This window comes from Dreissena polymorpha, chromosome 2 (assembly GCF_020536995.1).
Source record: "Dreissena polymorpha isolate Duluth1 chromosome 2, UMN_Dpol_1.0, whole genome shotgun sequence".
In the NCBI taxonomy this organism is placed as follows: domain Eukaryota; kingdom Metazoa; phylum Mollusca; class Bivalvia; order Myida; family Dreissenidae; genus Dreissena; species Dreissena polymorpha.
This window is the reverse complement of record NC_068356.1, coordinates 68335267-68359605: the sequence shown is the minus strand read 5'-3', so window position 1 is coordinate 68359605 and position 24339 is coordinate 68335267. Positions and strand designations below refer to the sequence as shown.

The following is a 24339-nucleotide window of genomic DNA, read 5'->3' as shown; positions in this document are numbered from 1 at the left end:
ACTCTTCACTTTATCCCATTAAAAAAGTTAAATGTTTAAAAAGTAATCCTTGACAATGTTACCTGGGTCGCGCTTTTGTTTATATTTTCACCCCCCCCCCACACACAGATCTTAAAAGTCTCGTAATTTAGGAACTGTGTTAATATACTGTACCATTTCCCGAAATTGAAAAGTTAGGTTAGGCCTGCATGCTCAAACTCTAGTATTTTATTGACGTCTGATACAAACATTTACATTTAATGCGCACTTTTATATTGCAACAGTTTTCCGAAAATGTATCAGTTATTGAAGCGCTAGGTATTACGTTTTCTAAAAATAATGTGAACTTAAGGTTAACTTATAAGTCGTGCTTAATATATGCATGTATTCCCTTTTACATCATGATGATAACGTGTATTGTTTACTCTTTCATGCAGCTAATTGTGATATCTAACAGTGAATTTAAAATTGCAAGTGTAAAAATATGTATGCAGTTCACTCATGTACGACTTTGCAGTGTCGACAAAAAATCACGATTGTTAACAGTTGAATGCCAGCTTTATCAAATTTCAAAGTATAAAGGACACTTGCGATATGTAAATACAATGTGCCACATAATGTTAAATTAGCGTTCGGCTTTGATAAACCTAAACAAATATTGTACTGGATCAACAATTAACAAAATATCATGACGAAACGAAGGAACGCTAAATCGAGGAATAGAAACAATCATTCGTCGTCGACGTCAATGGTCCCTTTCTCCCCGGCAAACCAGGATTTAACGGTGACCGACTTTTCGAGCGGTTCCTGGCCGGTTACAACTCGTGTCCAGGAAGAATGTATTATACCAGTTCACTTTGTCAACTTTCACAGAATTCTGCCGGACGGACGAATTAATCGCCGACCGTCGTTCACACTGATTGTTCCATTCGATCCCACACAGGAAACTGCGAATCACATACAGGACACTGCGAATCACATAAAGGAAACTGCGAATCACATACAGGAAACTGCGAATTCCATACAGGAAACTGCACCAATAGCTGGTTACCGTGCAAACCTTCATGCGAAAGCGCGCCATCTTAAAACGGCAATTATACTCATAGTACTGTTCTGTGTTGTTGTCTTCGAGGCTTACTTGTGTGGATGCTTTGATTGACCAAGTTCAATGCTACTGTATACATGTAATTGATTTTTACTGGAATGCAGCGAAAACGAAGAGGATTGCTAGTGATAAGTGATTACTCATGTTATAGCGTGTAATGACTCCAGGCTGTCAAGTGACCTTTTTTCAAAAAGTAGGAAAAAATAGGAACTACTTTTGCAAGAAAAGTAGGAAAAAATTAGGAAAAAGTAGAAACTTTTCCCTCAAAAGTAGGAATACAAAATACTCATTTTTTAGACACAGGTCCAGGAAACATAGCTTGAAACAGAGCAGGAGTGCCATCACATGTTCTGTATGGATACCCACTTGAAGCTAACTTAAGGGCCCAGACGATTTCAGCCTTTTGTATCTGTTCCTTGTGTGATAGTTGTACTTGCATACAGATAGATTTATCCCCACCACCCTGAGAGCTGCTTGGCTTTGGGGCACTTCCACGCTTTTGTGAATTATCATGCATGTATTTCATGTTTTCCTTGTGTTTTTATCCATCTGCATGACTTATCAGTTGATTAGCACCAGAATTACAACAAGATGGACTTCATTCAGACAGTATAATATCTTGCAAACTCATTGCCGGTATCTCTCTTGCACCATGATTCAAGTGTTTTTCCACTGTTGTCCAACTTTTCCATCCATGAAGGGTTAAACTTTGTTTTCCCACTAGGCATTTTAGCACTTATAGTGTATCTATGATAATTAATTTTCAAGCAAAGCTACCCTGATAAAGAAGTAAAATTAGATGCTGTTCATTTTGGTGTATCATCAAATAAGTGGTTAGAGGTCTTCTGTGTATCGATATAAAAATGGTAATATATTGTGCATGTTATATCCTTAAGCAGAAGACCAAATTTATTTAGTGATACACCAACTTGTTGTTCAAGATTAATACTAGTATATAAAGCAGTGTCAATGTTCTGCTACAGCTACATTGTGAAACCTTTAAATTGACAATAGGGTGCAGTTATAATAACTTAAGTTACATTCAAAATGACTGGTCATTGCAGAGCAGATTTTGCAACTGGAGATAGGACCTTATCACCTGACATCATTTATGACATCATTGATTGGGCAATGAAACAGTTGCACTACATTGTTTATTCCAGTTTCAAATAATGGTTTTTACATTATTGATGACTTCGCGGGAGTGTAATAATGCTGTTAAATAATTTTAATACTACGCTTTAACACCTTGAAGTTACTTCACTAGCTATGGCATCATTAGACAAGAATTGTGTTTGTCAGAAACACAATGCCCACTATTGCGCCGCTTTGAAATAAAATTTCAATATATCATTTAGCAGGTTTAGAAATTATCTCCCTTTTAAAGCTTATTACTTTCCTTGGATTGTATTTTTTTACTTTTGACCTTGAAGGATGACCTTCACCTTTCACCACTCAAAATGTGCAGCTTCATGAGATACACATGCATGCCAAATATCAAGTTGCTATCTTTTATATTGCAAAAGTTATGGCCCATATTAAAGTTCTCGGACGGACACACAGACAGACAGACAGACAGACAAACGGACTAACAGTTCAACTGCTATATGCCACCCTACCGGGAGCATAAAAATGTATCAAGGCATTTAGGCTCTGTGCATTTATCTTTAATTACTAAACATGATGTACCTATGATATCAATAGAACATCATATCCGTTGTCACGTAATACAGAATTTATTACATTATATTTGTAAATGATGAAAACTCGGCAAAGCATCAGTTTTATTTTTTTCCAATAACTTGTGTAATAAATTCTATATTACATAACCACTCATACAATACATGGTATCTCTATATCTCTACATTCCAAACAGCAATATCATGTAAACATGCATAAGGTTTGGTCAAATTGTTGTCAATGGAAACAAAATAAAACTGGAATAAACAATGGGTTCCCTCAGCTCTTGCATCACTGGGAACTGTGCAAGGTAGTGAAGTCTGCAGTGAACAAATGCTAAGGAAGTAAACAAGGCACTATTGTTACTTTAAAAAAAAACTTGTCAATAATTTCAAAAGTTACATAAGAAATAAATATTTATGCTTCCTGAAGAGGTGCTAGCAGACAGTCAGCATGGGTTTGTTTGAGGGTTAATTGTCAGGTCTCATCTAGATGAATGCAAATTAACAGGGATACAGTCATGCCATAGATTCATTCATACTGCAAGTTTACTAAAAAAACTCTTAAAAAAAATATTCTCAATTGAAAATGAAAAAGTAGGAATAGTAGGAAGATTTGGTAAAAAAATAGGAAAAAGTAGGATCCTGAAGAAAAAGTAGGAAAAAGTAGGAAATAGTAGGAAAAAGTATGACCGCTTGACAGCCTGAATGACTCTACATAAAAATATAATGGACGAGATGTCTAAAATAATGAATGTGTGCACTACAAATAATGTTAAACTAATCCACATTGTGCAGTAAATAAGTTGGCAATGCAATGTGTAGTGTGTGGATTTTATGTTTTTGGTAAAATGTTCACAACGTCTTTATTGCATAAGAAAAACTTGTAAATGTTGAAACTACATGAAGTAACACAGCGAAATTTTCTGAAAATTTCGTTATCTGGTTTCCCTACATTTTATAATTGAGTCTATACATACCATCCAATCAATGTTCAGATAAATGAAAAATAAAGTACGATTTACTGTTTCACGAGTATTGTTTAAAACCCGACTGGGATGTCATATATGAAAGGGAATGTCCACCAATCCACTCATGTTGCTAAATGACAACTGCATTTTGCTTTATGACAAAAGTTTATTGCTTATTGACAACTCCATTTTTACATATAACAATGGCATTTTGTTACATGACAATTTGAATTGTGTTAAGCGTTACCAACATACTGCGACTTCCGTGCGCCTTTGCGCTCCTTTACGTCACTCGATGGCATATACTCAAAGCTTTGATGCATCTGTCGTTTCTCGATAAACGTAAAGCACATATTATCGTGCGTATTAATGAAAACGCATCTATTTAGTGAAATGTTAATATTCAAGTTCTTATCGCTTTATAGTTTGTGCATTACAATCTAGCACAAATAATTGAACCAGTAATAAAACTAGCAATTCAACAAGACCACAGCACTTAGAACTAAACATGTTGCAAGGCGTGGCGCAACATGAAAGTTAATCAAATGCAACATGACAATTTGTATTGTATAATTCATATAGAGCGGAGAACCAAAATTATCGTGAATATTTAATTAACTCCTCGTAAAGTGTTGACTTTTAAACAACTTGCTATTTATGTCGAAAAAGCCTTGTCTTTGAGAGTCAATAAAACTCCAGACGCATTCTAGTTTGTCAATACGTCTATCGGTCAGTACTTTCGCACATCGCCTGTGTCTGTCTGTAACATAGCACATCAATCATTAACACACATGAGTAGATAAGATTCGCCAATGGATATTTTGGTCAGTTAAATGATTTCTAAGATTTATGAAAAATGAAAATGACGTGTTGACTACATCTGTTTAAACGGTTTGCGCACTAACTATAGATACATATCTTAAAGGGGCCTTTTCACAGATTTTGGCATTTTTTAACTTATTCATTAAATGCTTTATATTGATAAATGTAAACATTGGATCGTAAAAGCTCCAGTAAAAAATCAAGAAAAAAAAATAAAAAAAGGAAAAGAACATTGCCCGGAGCAGGTTTCGAACCAGTGACCCCTGGAGTCCTGCCAGAGTCCTGAAGTAAAAACGCTTTAGCCTACTGAGCTATTCCGCCGAGTACATGTTAGTGACGTATTTTATACCTTATATAAGCAATCTTCGAAGTTTCACAAAATTTAACGACAAAAACAGAACTCTCCAAATTATTCAATCGTTTCGCGTTGCAACGCTTTATAATTTTTAGGTTTTAAAATCGTCAAAAGATGCATATAATGGCTATATTAGAGCATGGTTAATGTTCAGTATTACTGTTTCCTCACAAATATCATAACTAAAACGAAAACTTACGAATCTGAAACAACTTTTTTCAATTTTGTCAATTTACCAAAGCGTGAAAAGATCCCTTTAAGGCCGCGTCTAGACACGAATCATGCAATTTTTGATTTAGATCTTGATTGATTGATTGATGGATGGATCGAATGATTGATTGATTACTCGGTCGATCTTTTGATTGATTGATCAACACGTTTATGAGTTCAAGGTAATCCTTCCAGGTGTAAAATAAGTGATCCGGTACATGCAATCAATCTTGTGGACTAAGTAAGGTAAGTCTCACATGACTCACTGGCTTACTTCCAGCAATCATCGCTGTTCAAGCAGACCGCTACTGTGACTGGGAATCATGCGATGACGTTAGTCTATCATTCGTGAAGTACTTTTCAAAACACAACATTACAATAACAGCATCCTTACTGTATATGAAACAATGCACGTAAGAGTTACCGAAAAAGACAGCGGGTGACCTTAATTATATTAATAAATAATTTCGCTTAAGCATTTGTAGTGGCTGTTCGTCCTAACTTTTGTGATTGTAGAAAGTTGATTAAATGATAGGAGTGTTGGATCAGAGAAATAATCACTTTCCACATGTTATGGTATTCAGTCACCAAAGCGTGAGTATATTTAACAGTGTGCTGAACAAAAACTCAACAACAACACATACTCAGTGATAATTATGTAAAATATGCAATTAAAGCATCAACTCATTAAATAAGAAATAACTTAGCTTTATGTTCGAACCTCTCAAGATTTCAGTCGCGTGTAACACAATACACATAAAGATGTCACAGACGTGTATGACACACCACTGTGCGTTGCTGTTGCTGTTATGTGAATATTTGAGATGGAAATTTTAAAGAAATAAGCTGCAATCACAATGACCTGATATTATGTTATTTCAAACAAAGGGCAATTAAAAAAAGAAGTAGCGTACAGAACCTTTTTTTTCAAAAAAGGACAATAACTTATTTAAAATAAGGCAATCGCGACACCATGACCATTTGCATCATATCAGTTGCAGATAATCATGTAAATGTTAAGCGAAACTCGCATGTAAAATTTAGTAGAAGATGCGAATCCAACCCGCACGGAGGGAATGACGACACCCATTTATATCTGCATACGCATTTCGGCGGCATTTTATGACAAGAGCACCGCCTTGCGGGTGCAGACCGCTCATCTATTTTTCTTTTTAAAGGTGAATGGACTCTCATTTTCAATCACAAAGAAGGGAGGGGTGGAGTGAAGAGGGGTGTATAGTGTGGGGGTGTGGACATTTATTACATTATCTTCCAAAAATGCGAAAAAAATGCAAAAAAAATCGGGGGGGGGGGTGTGGGGAGGGATTGTGCGATGGTTGGACGGTATTTCAAACATAAACTAATAAAAATAAATATTTGTGTTTTTTAACCGTTTCCAAAAAAAATAAATTTGGGGGGGGGGTAGGGGGGGGGTGGGGGTGGTATAGTGTGAGGGTGTGGTGGTCATTTGCAAGACGATCTTAAAAAAAAAAATTGGGGGGGGGGGATTCGGGTGGGGGGAGGGGGGGGAGTGGGGGGGGGGGGATTCTTGGGTGTGATGGTTGGACGGTATTTCAAACATAAAATAATAAAAATAAATATTTGTGTTTTTTAACCGTTTCAAAAAAAAAAATTGGGGGGTGGGGGGGGGTATAGTATGAGGGTGTGGTGGTCATTTGTGAGATGATCTTAAAAAAAAATAGGGGGGGGATTCGGGGGGGGGGGGAGGGCACGGGGGATGGTTTGGGTGGAGTCTATTGTGGTATGTCAGGTAAGAGTAGTTTTGTCGAAGTATCAATCAAATGTAATCATAAATAAAGAAGTTATGGCAATTTTTGCAACATTTAATAATTTGACCTTGAGAGTCAAGGTCATTAAAAGGTCAAGGTAAAATTCAACTTGCCAGGTGCAGTAACCTCATGATAGCATGAAAGTATTTGAAGTTTGAAAGCAATAGCCTTGATACTTAAGAAGTAAAGTGGATCGAAACACAAAATTTAACCATATATTCAAAGTTACTAAGTCAAAAAAGGGCCATAATTCCGTAAAAATGACAACCAGAGTTATGCAACTTGTCCTTTTACTGTACCCTTATGATAGTTTGCGAGTGTTCCAAGTATAAAAGCAATATCTATGATACTTTGGGGGTAAAGTGGACCAAAACACAAAACTTAACCAAATGTTCAATTTTCTAAGTATAAAGGGCCCATAATTCCGTCCAAATGCCAGTCAGAGTTACATAACTTTTCCTGCACAGTCCCCTTATGATAGTTAATAAGTGTTGCAAGTATGAAAGCAATAGTTTTGATACTGTAGGAATAAAGTGGACCTAAACACAAAACTTAACCAAATTTTCAATTTTCTAATTTTTAAAAAGGGCACATAATTCTGTCCAAATGCCAGTCAGAGTTACATTACTTTGCCTGCACAGTCCCCTTATGATAGTTAGTAAGTGTTGCAAGTATGAAAGCAATAGCTTTGATACTTACGGAATAAAATGGACCTAAACACAAAACTTAACCAAATTTTTCAATTTTCTAAGTATAAAAAGGGCACATAATTCTGTCAAACTGCACGCCAGAGTTATCTAACTTTGCCTGCCCAGTCCCCTCATGATAGTAAGTAAGTGTACCAAGTTTGAATGCAATAGCATTGATACTTTCTGAGAAAAGTGGACCTAAACGCAAAATTTAACCAAAATTTTCAATTTTCTAAGTATAAAAAGGGCACATAATTCTGTCAAAATGCACGCCAGAGTTAACTAACTTTGCCTGCCCAGTCCTCTCATGATAGTAAGTAAGTGTACCAAGTTTGAATGCAATAGCATTGATACTTTCTGAGAAAAGTGGACCTAAACGCAAAACTTAACCGGACGCCAACGCCGACGCCGACGCAGACGCCAAGGTGATGACAATAGCTCATAATTTTTTTTCACAAAATAGATGAGCTAAAAATAAACAATAACTTTCAAGGATAAAATAACCCGAAATGTACGTATACTTGAATATAAATATAAATGTATGATGCAATGTGTACAATCATTGTGTTACCATGCATATGCACAAACGCTTGAAGATACATACACATTAAAATGGACGTACATTTTTTAGGCGCCGTTTAACGTTTTGGTAAATTGACAAAATAAAAAGGAATTGTTTCAGATTCTCAAATTTTCGTTGTTGTTATGAAATTTTTGAGGACATAGTAATACTGACCATTTACCATGCCCCTAAATATCCATTATATGCATCTTTTGACGATTCGAAAACCTGAAAATTATAGAGCGTCGTGCGACGTGAAACGATTGAATAATTACGAAAGTTCTGTTGTTGTAGTTATATTTTGGGAAATTACGAGGATCGCTTATAACGGTACGTAAAAAATACATCCACTCTAAGCATGAGTATGGAAGGTCGAGTGGTCTAGGCGGAATACTTTTTACTCCAGGAGTCCAGGAGTCAGTGGTTTGAGCCCTGTTGAGGGTTACTTTTTTCCTTTTTTAAAATTGTACTCTTGTTTTTAACTGGAGATTTTTAGGTCAAATGTTGAAATTTATCAATATAAAGCATTTAATGACATGCTTCAATACATGCCAAAATCTGTTAAACGGCCCTTTAAGCACGACTTCGTGCGTTACTTATTTTGAAAATATAATGACTAAAGTTCAAAACCAGGGATCGGTATATATTTTCTATTACTCTCGAAAGATAGTTTGTGACCAACGATAGTATCCTAATGACAATATAATATAAAAAATGAGGAGGCTACATATGATAATAGTAACAACAAATATTCGAAAATTCGAACTGAGCGTCTCAAAGCGCGCGTCGGAAAAATCACTTAACATACTGAGTAAATTAAGAAAACTTAACAGGTGGCAGATTGCCAGCTATATCAAAGTATTTACTTCATATTTTATTTCCAAAAGCATGATATTTATACAAATTTATACATTTGGTCCAAACATACATTATGGAAAAGGGTTAGACCTAAAGTTCTACAACATTATCGGGACTCTTTCGGGGGGAAAGTTTAACTTATAATAATGGTGAGAAACATACATAAATAAAATATGTCATTTACAGCATTTACAGTAGATAAAACAAAACGCAATAAATATAATGATTTCATTAGGGATATGTTTATTCTAGTTTAAATTATTATAATGAAAATAATAATTATAATAATAAAAATAATAATAATAATAATGATAAAAAATGGTAAATAATATATATGTATATAATGATAAAAATAACGAAAGCAATAAGTCCTGTCCAGAATAAGAATATTGTTAACTAGTTAAAAATATTTGTGTCGCATTAATATATCTGTGAAATTCGTTAAAAATAAATGTGTTGTTTTTATAATTTAATGAGGGCTAACCAAAAAGGAGCAGTTCACACTTAAGGGGAGCGCAGTAAAAAGAGCTAATCGCTGCAAACGGAAAGTAGGACATCGAAAAAAGTAATGCTCAACATTTTCAACCTCGTTTCCACATGTACATAAAGGAGTGTTTGCTAAATGATTATTAAATAAGTCTGAGTTTAAGTTGCTGCAATTATTTCATTTCTTAAACGGGCGTGCAAAATTGACGAGTTTCTATCTCCGGTATAAAAGTACATGGGATTGTCGTCGCATAAATTAAATAATTGTTTAAGCGAAGATTTAAACTTTGAAATGGTGTCAATGTTTCGGATACCAATGTGTAAGGAATTCCAAAGATTAAAAGCAGATGGTAAAAAGGAGCGTTAATAAAGTTAAGTTCTTGTTGATAAAACACTATAGTCTTCCGCGTTTCAAAGATTTCATTATGACTGTTCAAGAACTGTTTGTCGAAGAAGATACGTCAGAGAATTTGGACATTGGCCATTATGCATTTTGTAGAAATTAATGAGTTTGAGACAACTTCTTCGTTTGTCAACACTTGGCCATTTAACTTCAGAGTAAAGATTTCTAAGCGAGACGGATCTAGTTAGGCCTGAGACAATACGCGCGGCTTCATTTTGGATTTTCTCTAATAATTCCTCGTCGTACAAAGTACAACCATCCCATATAATACACGCGTATTCTAATAATGGTCGTATGTGTGTGAAATATATTTGATTGAGACACTTTCTTGAGAGTTTGTACTTAACTTTACGTATAACTCCGAGGATTTTCGACGCAGATGACAGAATACTATGTATGTGTTTGTTCCATTTGCCATCACTGCTTAAAGTCAGGCCAAGATATTAGTGATTATCAACAAATGCTACGGATACCTTACCAAACATCAATTGAGAAAAGGGATAATTATTTTGTGTTGTAAATAAAATTGCTTCAGTTTTCTGGGGAATAAAGTCGACAAGCCATCGCTTGCCACACATGTTAATCAGGAAGAGGTCATGGTTCAAAATATCCTCTAGATCATCTAATGTGGATGTAGTACATGATAATGAAGTATCGTCAGCAAACAGACGTGTAATACTAAGAAGATTATCAACAATATCATTAACATAAATCAAGAAAAACAACGGTACCAATATTGAGCCCTGTGGGACACCGGAATTTACTTCTAAAGATTAAGACTTTGCTGAACCGACAAATACATTTTGTGTGCGGCAAGACAAGTAACTTTCAATCCATCGTAGTATATTTCCACTTACGCCATTTTGTTTTGATTTGAATAAAAGACCTTGATGCCAAACTCGGTCGAAGGCCTTTGATTTATCACAAAATATCATACTATTAAGTTTCTTGTCGTCGATGGAACGAGCTATTTGATCAAATGTATCAATAAGTTTATAAACTGTTGAATGCTCTCTTAGGAATCCTGATTGTTTGCAATGTATTATGTTATTGCTATAAAATTATTATATAAGTGTTTATAAACTACACGCTGCATGAGTTTTCCTAAACAGTTTAAAAGATAGATTGAACGATAGTTGGAAGGTATGTTTGGGTCACCCTTTTTGAATAAAAGCATCACATTCGCATTTTTCCATAGTGAAGGAAAAGTACATTCGTGTAATGATTTATTAAACGATAAACATAACGCTATTGCAATAGACTCGCATGTACGCTTCAGAAAAAGATGACTTATTAAACCTTCATCAACAGCTTTGTTAGTTATTAAAATTTTGATTATGTCCGTTATTTCAGTTTCAATAATAGACACATGTTTAAACTGGCATATGGAACGTGAGTGAGTTCAGGAAGAACTCTCGATAATGTGTCTAAAATTGAAATGGAAACAAAATAATTGTTTAAGCACGTTGCCTTTTCTTCATCAGACGTAAATAAAGTTACGTCTCCGTGATGATCGACTGATTTGAGGGACGGTATTAAATCAGAATGCGAGTGCGAGTTTATAAGGTGTTTTAACATCTTCCAGTATTGTTTCGAATTGGTCGATTGTAAATTAGTTAGTGTAATTTCAATATTTGAATAAAATTGTTACTTTGCATGTTTGATCATATTGTTGAGTCTGTAACGAGCGTATTTTGATGTTGCCCAGTTGTTAGCAGAAGGTTGTTTTTATAGCGGTAGATTTAAGTCTGTCGCGTTTACGCGCATATGTACATATCATAGAGTCATACCGGGGTTGCCATTAGGACGTACTGTTACTAATTTAAATGGATTGCAAAGTTTCATCAGTTCTATGGGTTTCTCCGTTTATAACACAGTAGCATCCTCCACACTCATGAGTGTAATAAAATTCGAATTTTCGATATTAATTCAATAGTAAAGACGTTGAAAATCACCTCGCTTGTACAACCAGACATGTCTCTGCATCGGTTTACTTAGGACTGTTTGGGCTTTAATATGCGCAACCGTGGCGTGGTGATCACTAATAGAAGTGTCAATTGAAATTATCTCATTGTTCAGTACAATTAAATTATCACATATAATTATAGGGTCAATTAATGTAGCAGAGTTGGCGGTGACTCTGGATAACGTTTCTTGCATTGAAGATGGTCAATGACTGTTTAAGATGGCTACAGTTTTTAAGTTGGTCTTCGTTTACATCACCAAGCATAATTATATTTTGGTTACTGTCCAAGGCTTTATCAATATGAGTTTCAAGGTCATTCCAGTACAATACGTTAGAGTTTGGGGGACGATACAAGCAGCAAAGTAAAGCGGAGATGTGACCATTAATTTCAATTTATAATGTGTGCATACGCGGACACTCTAGCTCAATTACACGACGAGAACTTATATACTAATTTAAACACAAATTAATGAACCGCTGGAGTGAGGTGTAAAATCTATTTGGGAAAACCTTCATCAAAGCATGTAATTTTTAAAACTTCGGAAACAACGTCCGTAAGATGAGTTTTCCGTGAAGCATAACATTTCAAAATCACACAGATTACTTGCGATATAATCAAGTTTGTTTCGAATTGACCGCACGTTCAAATGCAAGACACTAAGTGCCTTGCATTCTGGTCCAGGATTTTGCTGAATAAAGTAAAAGAAAGCGTAAAGCGTCAATTAATATGAGATTCACTTCGAAGACAAACGGTCCTGCAGCCTGAGAATAAAGAACGCGAGAGCCCAAGAAAGAAGGAAAACAGTAATACAAATTCGCGTGTTGCACAAAAGTGTTAAATAATGTTGTACGACATCAATATTTACTTGAATTAAATAACCCCACGGTCATTCGATAAGCATCAAGATCGTTACCCATTAGGTTAAAGACTGGCACACAAGCATAAATGACTGAATGGCCGCGGTAACGGAAAAATAAATTACATTTCGTGTAACTTCTTGATACATGCTGGACAATACTAATAATGTACATAAAAGAATAAGGATCAGCAAAATACAATGAAACATGTTGCAGATGAGAATGTTGGATAATATAGGTTTACGGAAAAAAACATGTTGTAATATGTTAGGTAGCATAAGCAACAAGCTATAGCTTTGATTTCCAATCAACGAAACTACAAGTAAACAGGATAATTGATCCAGCAAAACAACCTTTACATACCACTACTCAAGGCGAGTCGTATGGAAAGTATAAAATATAAATATGCATTGTCAAGCAAAACTTACAAATATAATTTCTAAGTTTACATTTAAAAAGAACAACAACACCAACAACAAACAACAATTAGCCTGAATGAAGAAATAACAGTGAACATATTGGCGGATAAATCAACAGTATTGAAGATTGTAAGAACGTTAAAAAAATGCCGTGATTCAATACCAAAATCCCTATGAATGACAATCTAGGCAAGTCAAAAAGCATAGGTAGTCAAAAAGGATAAATATTTTTATTTAGATTTAGTTATCAGTATAAGTTTTAAATTGATATTAAATTTATTGAAGTTTACTAAAAACATCGGCATCAGTATCACGAAGTACAGAATAAAATACTCCTGTTTTGCCATCTATTCGAAACGAAACAATGGAAGGCCAAAGGAGTTTATTTATTAAGCGTGTATGTCAAAATTAATTCAAAATGTACTCGTGAAATGTTAACATACACTACAGCATAACATGCCACAAAATACACAATATCAATAGCTACAGTAATAAGCTACAATAAATTGGAGTCAGAATATCTCAATTGTGTTTCAAATCGGAGAGCTCAGTCGTAGCTCAACTGATCCTTATTTAACACGGCTATTATCTGTTATATGCATGATCGTACGACCATTTAATGTCGGGATACACAGGGATGAAGAGGATTATGATTGCTTTCAAAGAAAAGCAAAACTACTACAAAAAACCCAGGAACCTAGGTCATTTGGTGAAGTAACGTGATATAATAATTTCAATAAAATCTGAAATCCTTATTCTTAATCAATTAAAGTGATTGTATATGCATTTGAGTAAAAACCGTTCATGACAGCCACGGTGTTTGTGGTGTAAATACTGATAACCATGAATCACGTGCATAATGACCTGGTGGGTGAGCAATCAAGGGCTTGATCTATGCACTACTTTAGAAACACATGGATTTCGTGATGGTCGTTGGGCTAGGATTAACCTAAACAAATATTGTACTGGATCAACGTTTAACTAAATATCATGACGAAACGAAGGAACGCGAAATCGAGGAATAGAAACAATCATTCGTCGTCGACGTCAACGTCCCATTTCACCCCGGCACACCAGGATTTTACGGTGACCGAAATTTCGAGCGGATCCTGGCCGGTTGCAACTCGTGTCCAGCGTGGACCCCAGGAAGAATATCATATACCAGTACACTGGTTTAACTTTCACAGAATACTGCCGGACGGACGAATAAATCGCCGACAGTTGTTCATACTGATTGTTACATGCGATCACACACAGAAAACTGCGAATTCCATACAGGAAACTGCACCAATAGCTGGTTACCGTGCAAACCTTCTTGCGAAAGCGCGCCATCTTAAAACGGCAATCATACTCATAGTAATGCTCTGTGTTGTTGTCTTCGAGGCTTACTTGTGTGGATGCTTTGATTGACCAAGTTCAATGCTACTGTATACATGTAATTGATTTTTACTGGAATGCAGCGAAAACGAAGAGGATTGCTAGTGATAAGTGATTACTGATGTTATAGCGTGTAATGACTCTACATTAAATTAATATGGACGAGATGTCTGAAATAATGAATGTGTGGACTACAAATAATGTTAAACTACTCCCATTGTGCAATACAAATAAATAAATATTTGAGCTCTCTGATTTTCATCTATACATTGACGGTGTCTTCAATATCATCAATTCACTATCAATTTTATTGTCAATCTTTATTATTGACAATAAAATTGACAATGATATTGTGTGTGGATGGGCCGCTTAATTAAGCACGAGCTTCTCCTCTCAAGATTTCAGTCGCGAGTAACACAATAAACACAAACGTGTACGCCACACCACGGGTGCGTTGCTGTTGCTGTTGACAGGTAACAGTGAATATTAGAGATGGTAATTTTAAGGAAACAAACTGCAATCACAGGTCTGGTATTATGTTATTTCAAACAAAGGGGGATAACTATATAAAATAACGCAATCGAGAAACCTTGTCGATATACGCTGAAGCACTTGGCGATACTTATTCTACAAAGGTCGAAGCAAAATCGCATGCATAATCTAGGAGAAGTAGCGTACAGAAACTTTAATAATATTTTGTAACAAAGGGCAATAACTCATTTAATTAAGGTAATCTTGACACATTGACCATATGCAGCGTAGCACTTGCAGATAATCTTATTGTAAATTATTGTAAATGTAAAGCAAAAATCGCATGCAAAATGCATTAGAAGATGCACACCGAACCCGCCACGCACGGAGGGAATGACGCCTCCAATTTATTTCTAGATCTGCATACGTATATCGGTGGCATTATATGAAAATAAACAATAATTTTCGACTATAGGATAACCCGGAATGTACGCATACTGAAATGAAATATAAATGTATGATGCAGTGTGTACAATGATTGTGTTACATACATATGCACAAACGCTTGAAGATCAATACACATTACAATAGACATACATGTAAAACAATTTATGAATCATGACTAAGTGCGTTACATATTTTTAGAAAATAATAATGCTAGTTCAAATCCAAGGAGGGGTATCTATTTTTATTAACCACTCGAAAGATAGTTTGTGACCAATGATATTATCATATATAATGACATTATGATTAAATGAGGCGGTTACTATCTTTTGCACGCATATAAATAGGACACACTGTAAATAACTCTTGAAAAGTCCTTTGGAGCAAATATTAAAAATGATTAATGAATATTGATTTATTTATATATATATATATATATATATATATATATATATATATAGTAAAATTAGATATACATACAATCAATAAAATGTCCGTAAAATAGTAACAATAAATATTCGAAAACTCGAACATAGCTTCTCAATGAGCGCGTCGGGAAAATTACTGAACATACTGAGAAAATGAACAAAACTAATGACATATTTCCCAGCGGTTCTATCGGAGTGGTATACCCATAAAACAGATATCTATCAGCGCTAGGTCGGTCGTCTATAGACGCTGCAATATCTTCTTACGGTTTCCACATCGTTGTATCTTACGTCACTTTACTATTTTTATACGTCACTTCTTGTTCTTGTCCTCTGCAAGCAATCGCAACATGTTTCGCTCCTCATGCATTCGCGTGTTTTCTCCTCGGCGCTATCTTCTAAGAAAGTGAACGATTTGCAACCAATAGGATGATATATTAAGAATCCTCTGCTAAAATGTATGACGATCTGTGGGAATTAAGATAGTGATATTTTTCGAAAATTGAATTTAGTTGGGTAAACATCACGACGCGTGTGCCTGCAAATCAGTGTAATAATTTTGCACTGCTATTGACGAGCAAGCCAAACTTTGATAATTATTATCCTAAGTTAACTTTGATAATTATTATCCTAAGTGAACGTTTACGTGCATCATTTAATGAATAATTAAATTTGAAGTCGTGTTGGTTATTGCACTTATTAGCAAACTTCCGAAGCGTAGGAATTAATTTTTTTGGCGGTATTTTTATAACACATAATATTAAACACATACTATTACAATATGCAATGATGGATCCGTCTTGATACACCAGACTTTTAGTAATAATATAATATAATTTACAAAAAGACATTGTAATAGGCAAACACCAAATGTATATGGGAATTATGCTTATGTTCTTAAGGTTATAAAGCAGTTTATTAATTAAACCGTTAGGAATCATAGTTTTTAATGTATGTATCCAAAATGTTTCTTTGCATAAACGGTCTAGATTGTTTTCAACAATACCAATAGTACAAAAGAGAACTCAAATAAATTTCAATCGTTGTGAGTAGATCCAAAATGTGTAGCAACATGTAAAATAGGATTTATTGAACAGTATTTGATATAAAATATATGGCTATTCATTCTGCGAGATACATTTTTATTAGTTTGCCCGACATATTGTTTACAGCAATGTTTACATGTAACCAGATATATAGCATTACGTGAAGTACATTGAACATCATAGTATAAATAATAGGATAAACCATACCATTAAATTTTTAGCATATGATGATATTATTGCAGTGTGTGCATCTTGGTCGGATACATTTACCAGATAAATGTATTTGGGTATTGTTTTTAGACACAATAGTCAACAAAAGCTTATTATAAACGTATGAGCTACGCAAACGTTTTCAAAACACACAAACAATAAAATGACCAACTGCAGTTATACATACACTGATTGGATAACTAAAATATTTCAGAATAAAGCAAGTTTTGATAACTATAGTCAAAGTAAATTATGGTAAGCGAAAACCGTGACTGCGTTTTGAAAAATCATAAGTTACCAATTTTTGCAATTGATTGGATGATAATGCTTAATTAACAGCATTAGACAGTAAACAATACAAGTGGCCGTCTACATAGGAAATACGTGTACTAATTGAAATTTCTTATTTCAAAATAAGTTTGCATTAATTTGAGAAAACTAAACAAACTCGCGTTTCCACGAATTGATATAATTTTGAAAAACTGTTGGTAGCTGATTGTAGATTACTGTGCGCATAAAGTGTATTTGTATGCAGACCGCGAAGTCTTAAATTTTCAATTTCGGAAAAAGTGCAGTATACTGAGAAAAACTAGAGAAGGCGATAGAAATGCATATTCCCACATTTAAAAGATATAATTGTTTTACGAACGAAATTTGTTTTAGGTTATAAGAAGATTTTTTGACATAAAACGGTCTTAGAAAAATTCACTAAAAATGGTGTCAGCAATATTCTTGGAAGAAAACGTTAGAAAAATGTTTCCAAATAAAAAAATGTTGAATTGCCATATACTATATTAAATAGAAATTTCGTCTGATTTTTGATCGTTAGGTTTCATAATGGTCAACCGTATCATGTGCATTTTCGAAATGTAGTATATACCTTAAGCATAGGTGCGTTGCACCTATGCTAAAAAAACTTAAACATACAGTGCTTTCCACATTAAGTGGACCAAGGAACCATTGACCTCGAGGTAAACTGAGTTGATTAATGTCACTCAGCACATATTTCCCAGCGGTTTTAGCGTAGTCGTAGTGCTATACCCTTAAAACAGTTATATATCAGCGCTTGGTCGTCAATATACGCTGCAATGTCGTCCAGCGGTTCCCACACCGAGGCATCTTTTGTCACTTAACTGATAGTGTACGTCAATTCTTGCCCGCTGCAATTGATATTACAAAAAGAAAACAATACACATGTCCACCTGAAAGGAAATACATGCACATATTAAACTTGACTAATAAGTTGACAGTAAGTTCACATTTTCACACAACTAAATAACTCGTGTTTCCACAAATTGATTACTTTTTAAGTAGTTCACGAGTTTCTTTTTAATGGGATAAAGTGGAGGTCCCGCACATTCATGAAAGTTTGTTAATAGGTATCATGATTTCAAAAAAAGAGTAAGTTTTCAGTAAAGCGCAACCGCGCATTTGAGCGGTTAGAAAAATGTACGATCAGTGTGGGGACTTTTTAGTGCTTTAACACAAACGCATCACCTGGTTGAAACGTAAAGCAATGACATAAACGTTAAGGGCGAAGCTTATTATATATCATTGTGTATGCATTCACAGGTTTCTGTTATATATAGATGAAAAGCAGTTCAAGAAAAACATGTGTATTATAAGATGATCAGTGTGGTATAAGTTTGTTGAAGACCATCCCCTTTATACCATTAAAATATTGCATTATTTCAAAGGTAAACTTCGAAAATGTAACATGGGTCGCACGTTTGTTTATATTTAACTCACCGCACAGATCTTAAAAAGTCACGTGATAAAGGGATTGTGTTAATATACTGCACCATTTCCCGAAATTTAAAAGTTAGGACATTAACGGTCTGAATGCACAGACTCTAACATTTTAGTGATGTCTTATTCAAACATTAACATTTGATGCGCACTTTATAATTGCAACAGTTTTCCGAAAATGTTATCAGTTGTTGAAGCGCAAGGTATTACGTATTCTAAAAATAATGTGAACTTTTAAGTTAAGTCATTCTTAATATATGCATGTATTCCCTTTTACATCATGACGGTCACATGTATTGTTTACTTTTTCAGGATGCTAATTATGATATCTAACAATGAATTGCAAATTGCAAGTGTACATATACCACGTATGCATTTCACTTATCAGTCGACTTTTCAGTGTCGACAAAACATCACGAATGTTAACAAGTGGCAGAATGCCAGCTATATGAAATTTGAAAGCTCAAGTATAAAGGACACATGCGATATGTAAATACAATGTACCTCATAATGTTCAATTAGCGTTCAATACGCGTTTGACTAGGATTACCATACACAAATATAGTACTTGATCAACGATTAACAAAATATCATGACGAAACGAAGAAACGCGAAATCGATGAATAGAAACAATCATTTGTCGTCGACGTCAATGGTCCCTTGCTCCCCGGCAAACCAGGATTTTACGGTGACCGACTTTTCGAGCGGTTCCTGGCCGGTTGCAACTCGTGTCCAGCCTGGACTCCAGGAAGAGTATCTTATACCGGTACACTTGCTTGACTTTCACAGAATACTGCCGGACGGAAGAATCAATCGCCGACCGGCGTTCACACTGATTGTTCCATGCGTTCCATCCGATCCCACACAGGAAACTGCGAATCCCATACAGCAAATTGCACCAATCGCTGGTTACCGTGCAGGCCTTTTTGCGAAAGCGTGCAATCTTAAAACGACCATGACACTCATTGTACTGATCTGTGTTATTGTATTTGGAGCTTATTTGTGTGGATGCTTTGCCTGACCAAGTTCCATGCTACTGTATACTTGATTTGTACTGGAATGCAACGAAAACTAAGAGGATTGCTAGTGATAAGTGATTACTCGTGTTATAGCGTGTAATGACTATACATTAAATTATGATGGACGAGATGTCTTAAATAATGAATGTCTGGACTACAAATAATGTTAAACTACTCCACATTGCGCAATGAATAAGTCGGTAATGCAATTTGTATTGTATCGATTTGATATTTTGGTAAAATGTTCACCACGTCACACAACTAAATTGTCTGAAAATTTCGTTATCTGGTTTTCCTACATTTTATCATTGAGTCTATACTTGCCATCCAAGCATTGTTCAGATAAATGAAAAAGAAAGTAGGATTAACTGCTTCGTGATTATTATTTAAAAGCCGACTGGGATGTCATATATGAAAAGGAATGTCCGCCAATCTTCGAATGGTGCTAAAAACAACTGCATATTGCTTTATGACAATAGTTTATTGATTATTGAATACTCCATGTTTACATATAACACTTGCATTTTGTTATACGACAAATGATTTTTAATTGTGCTATTCATCACCAACATACTGCAACTTACGCTTTATAGTTTGTGCATTACAATTTAACACAAGTAATTGCACTATTAAATAAACTAGCTATTCAACGAGACCACATCAATAAGAAATAAGCATGTGGCAAGGCATGGCGCAACATGAAGTAAATAAAATGCAACATGACAGTTTGTCTTGCATATAGAGAATAATAGGTTAGTGTTGATTCTAGATCAGGTTTATCATGCGAGGCTTAGAAAACAAAAAGCACGAGCCTTGGCGATTGCTTTTTCGTTTTCGTGCCGAGCATAATAAACCTGATCTATAATCAACACTAATCTATCATTTTATTTATCCCACAATTTTTATTCAATAAACCTTTTTATTTAATCAAAATTAGTCTAACTGGATAATTTCGCTGGATTTATGTCGAAATTTGGTCGAAAAAATGACGTCATTTCGTGCCGTGGTTTTGAGCAGAAATTTAATCAACGGGGCTTTAATCAACCGAATTCGCTGTAAAAGTGTGATAAAATTAAATAATCACGATAGTTCTGGTTCTCCGCCTTATATGCATTATCTCCTCGTCAGTAGTTGACTTTAATCACTTGTTTTTTTTTGTCGAAAATGCTGTGTCTTTGCGAGTCAGTAAACTCCAGAAGCATTCTAGTGTAAATACGTCTGTCTGTCAGTACTTTCGAACGTGCGCCTCTGTTTGTCTGTAACATAGCACATTAATCATTAACACAGATAAGTAAAAAGGATATTCGATTATTTTATGCAGTTAACTGATTTCTAAGATTTATAAATAATGAAAATGACGTGTTGATTTATAGCTTAAAGCCGGGTCTAGAGATGCATCTCCAATTTTTGAATTTGATCTTGATTTATTGATGGATGTGTGGATATATCGAATGATTGATTGATTAATCGGTCGATCGTTTGATTGATTGATCAACACGTTAAGTTAATTTTTCCACGGGCTTGTCAAATACGTGTACATGCTATCAATCTTGAAACAAACGTATGCTTCTTGTGGACTAAGTAATGTAAGTCTCATATGACTCACTGGCTAACTTCCAGCAATCAACGCTGGTCAAGAAGGCCGCAACTGTGACTAGGAATCATGCGATGACATTAGTCTATCATTCGTGAAGTACTTTTCAAAACACAAAATTACGCTAACAGCATCCTTATATGAAACAATGCACGTCAGAGTTACCGAAAAAGACAGCGGAAGGCCTCAATAAGTACCATTTATAATATTCATTAAAAAAATTCGCTTAAGCATTTATAGTTGATGTTCGTCCCAACTGTTGTTATTCTAGAAAGTTGATGCTGTTGAAAGGTTACGGTGAATATTTGAGATTGAAGTTTTAAGGAAGCAAATTGCAATAACAATTGCCTGGTATTATGTTATTTCAAACAAAGGGCGATAACTTAAAAAAATAACGCAATCGAGAAACCGTGTCGATATGCGCTGAAGCACTCGGCGATACTTATTCTGCAATGGTCGAAACAAAATCGCATGCATAATCTAGGAGAAGTAGCGCTCGGTTTTAATATTTTTAAACAAAAAAATAACTCATTTAATTAAGGTAATCGTGACACCTTGACCATAATCACCGTAGCACTTGCAGATAATCATTTATAAATGTTAAGCGAAAATCGCATGCAAAATGTAGGAGAGGATGCGCACCGAACCCATGCTATACATAGATGGCTACGTCAATACGTTATTGTCAGAAAGACCGGTGTGTACACAATGCACCGAACCCGCCACGCACAGAGGGAATGACGCCTCCCATTTATATCTGCATGCGCATATCGGCGGCGTTATATAAAAATAAACAATAATTTTAAACAGTAGGATAACCCGGAATTTACGCATACTGGAATGAAATATAACTGTATGATGCAATGTGCACAATTATTATGTTACATACATATGCGCAATTGCTTGATAATACACATTAAGATGGACATACATGTAAAACAATTTATTAATCATGACTAAGTGCGTTACATATTTTTTAGAAAGTAATGCAAGTTCAAACCCAAAAATCACTCGAAAGATAGTTTATGACCAATGATTTTTCGCAAGTGTTTAAGTAGGACACATTGTAAATCACTAAGTACATTTGGAGCTAATATTATAAATGATTAATGAATATGTAATATTTGCGCTCTACGCGTCAATCTGTCTGTCAGTCTGTCCGTCTGTCAGTCCGTCACACTTTTCTGGATCCTGCGAAAACTTAAAAAGTTCTTCATATTTTTTCATGAAACTTGAAATATGGACAGATGGCAAAATGGAAATTATGCACGTCATTTAATTTTGTTCCTACGTCAAGAATTCTGGCATAAGCATATTACAAAAATTCTGACAATGGTGGAGCCGGTAGGGAACACAATTATTGCTTGGCAATAGTCTTGTTTCCAAATAGCTTTTTAAAACAATGTTATTTTTAAAGAATTTTAACTAGTGCATAAAAGACAGATTTTTACGCTGCTTATGGAAATGTGATTGTAAAATACATCAGAATTATTTTATTTAATAAGCCAGTGTTCTTGTTCAAATTTCCATGTATACCGCACGACTATGCGTCACGCAACGTGAAATTTATGTCACCGATTTCAGACGTATTAACAGATTTATATACCTTAAGATATCTGCACAAACTGCAAGAAAAACTGTCTTGTATGCACTAAAGATTTTCACAAATGTATTTCATTAACTTGAGATGTTTGCAAAAGTAAAGTTCTCAACGATGTGTTTTCATTCTGTCCAGCCCGTGTGTAACCCCCTGAAAACCCCGTTGATCCTGCATCCTGATACAGGGAGCTAAGTCTGGCCAGTATTTTGTAAAAAAAATACTTGCCGATTTAAATGCAGTTTTTGTTGTAATGTCAAAGAATACACCTTAAACAATATATTGACATATAAATACATGCGTGTTTTTGTATTTGTTCACTTCTAAAATACATATGTATTCATTAAGAGGGCCGATGCTACGGATAGACATGCTATATACATATAGTAGAATTGGATATACATACAATAAATAAAATGTACGTAAAATAGTAACAACAAATATTTAAAAAAAATCGAACAGAGCTTTTCAAAGCGCGCGTCTTGAAAATCACTTTACATTTTGAGTAAATTAAAACATCTAAGGACATATTTCCCAACGGTTGTATCGGAGAGCTATACAGGGTGCAGGATCACGCGACGCGATGGGGTTAACACATGGATGTTAATGTATGTTAACTCATCGGTAAGTAGTGCTTTTTCAAATAACGTTTTAAAACATTTTTTCTGAAGAATTTAAACTAGTGCATAAAAGACAGTTTTTTATGCGGCTTATGGCAAACATCGGAATTACTTTATTTATAAGCCTGTGTTCTTGACCAAATATCGGATGTGTAATTAATTCAAATAAACCAACGCTAGGTCGTCAGTCAATAGATGCTGCAATGTTTCCTTACGGTTCCCACGCCGATGCATCTGACGTCACTTTACTTGTTGTATACGTCACTTATTGTTCTTGTCCTCTGTGGAAAATATGATGATATATTAAGAATCCTCTGCTTAAACGTATACAGATTAGTGGGAAATCAGATAGTGATATTTTTCGAAAATTGAATCTGGTTGGGTAAAACTCTTGTGGTGTGTGCCTGCAAATCAGTGTATCAATTTTGCACTGCTATTGACGAGCAATCCAAACTTTGATAATCATTTTAAACCCGTTAGTCGAACGTTTACGTGCTTCATTTAACGACTAATTTAAATTTGAGGTTGCGTTTGTCTCACTTATAACAAACGTGTTAATCTTCCGAAGCGTAGGAATTAAACCACGAGGTCGTGGTGGAATGAAAATATAACCTATGTTTTCAACGCATTTC

The 24339-nt window shown here is 34.9% G+C and overlaps 1 long non-coding RNA gene across 1 annotated transcript in view; it reads left to right on the top strand.

The window, feature by feature from the left end:
- Positions 1-4658: 4658 nt before the first annotated feature.
- Positions 4659-24339, top strand: part of LOC127867465 (uncharacterized) — a 136818-nt gene continuing 117137 nt past the window's right edge. Inside the window, exon 1 of the long non-coding RNA XR_008043505.1 lies at positions 4659-4801. This is a non-coding gene — a long non-coding RNA (uncharacterized LOC127867465). The remainder of the gene's footprint in view (positions 4802-24339) is intronic.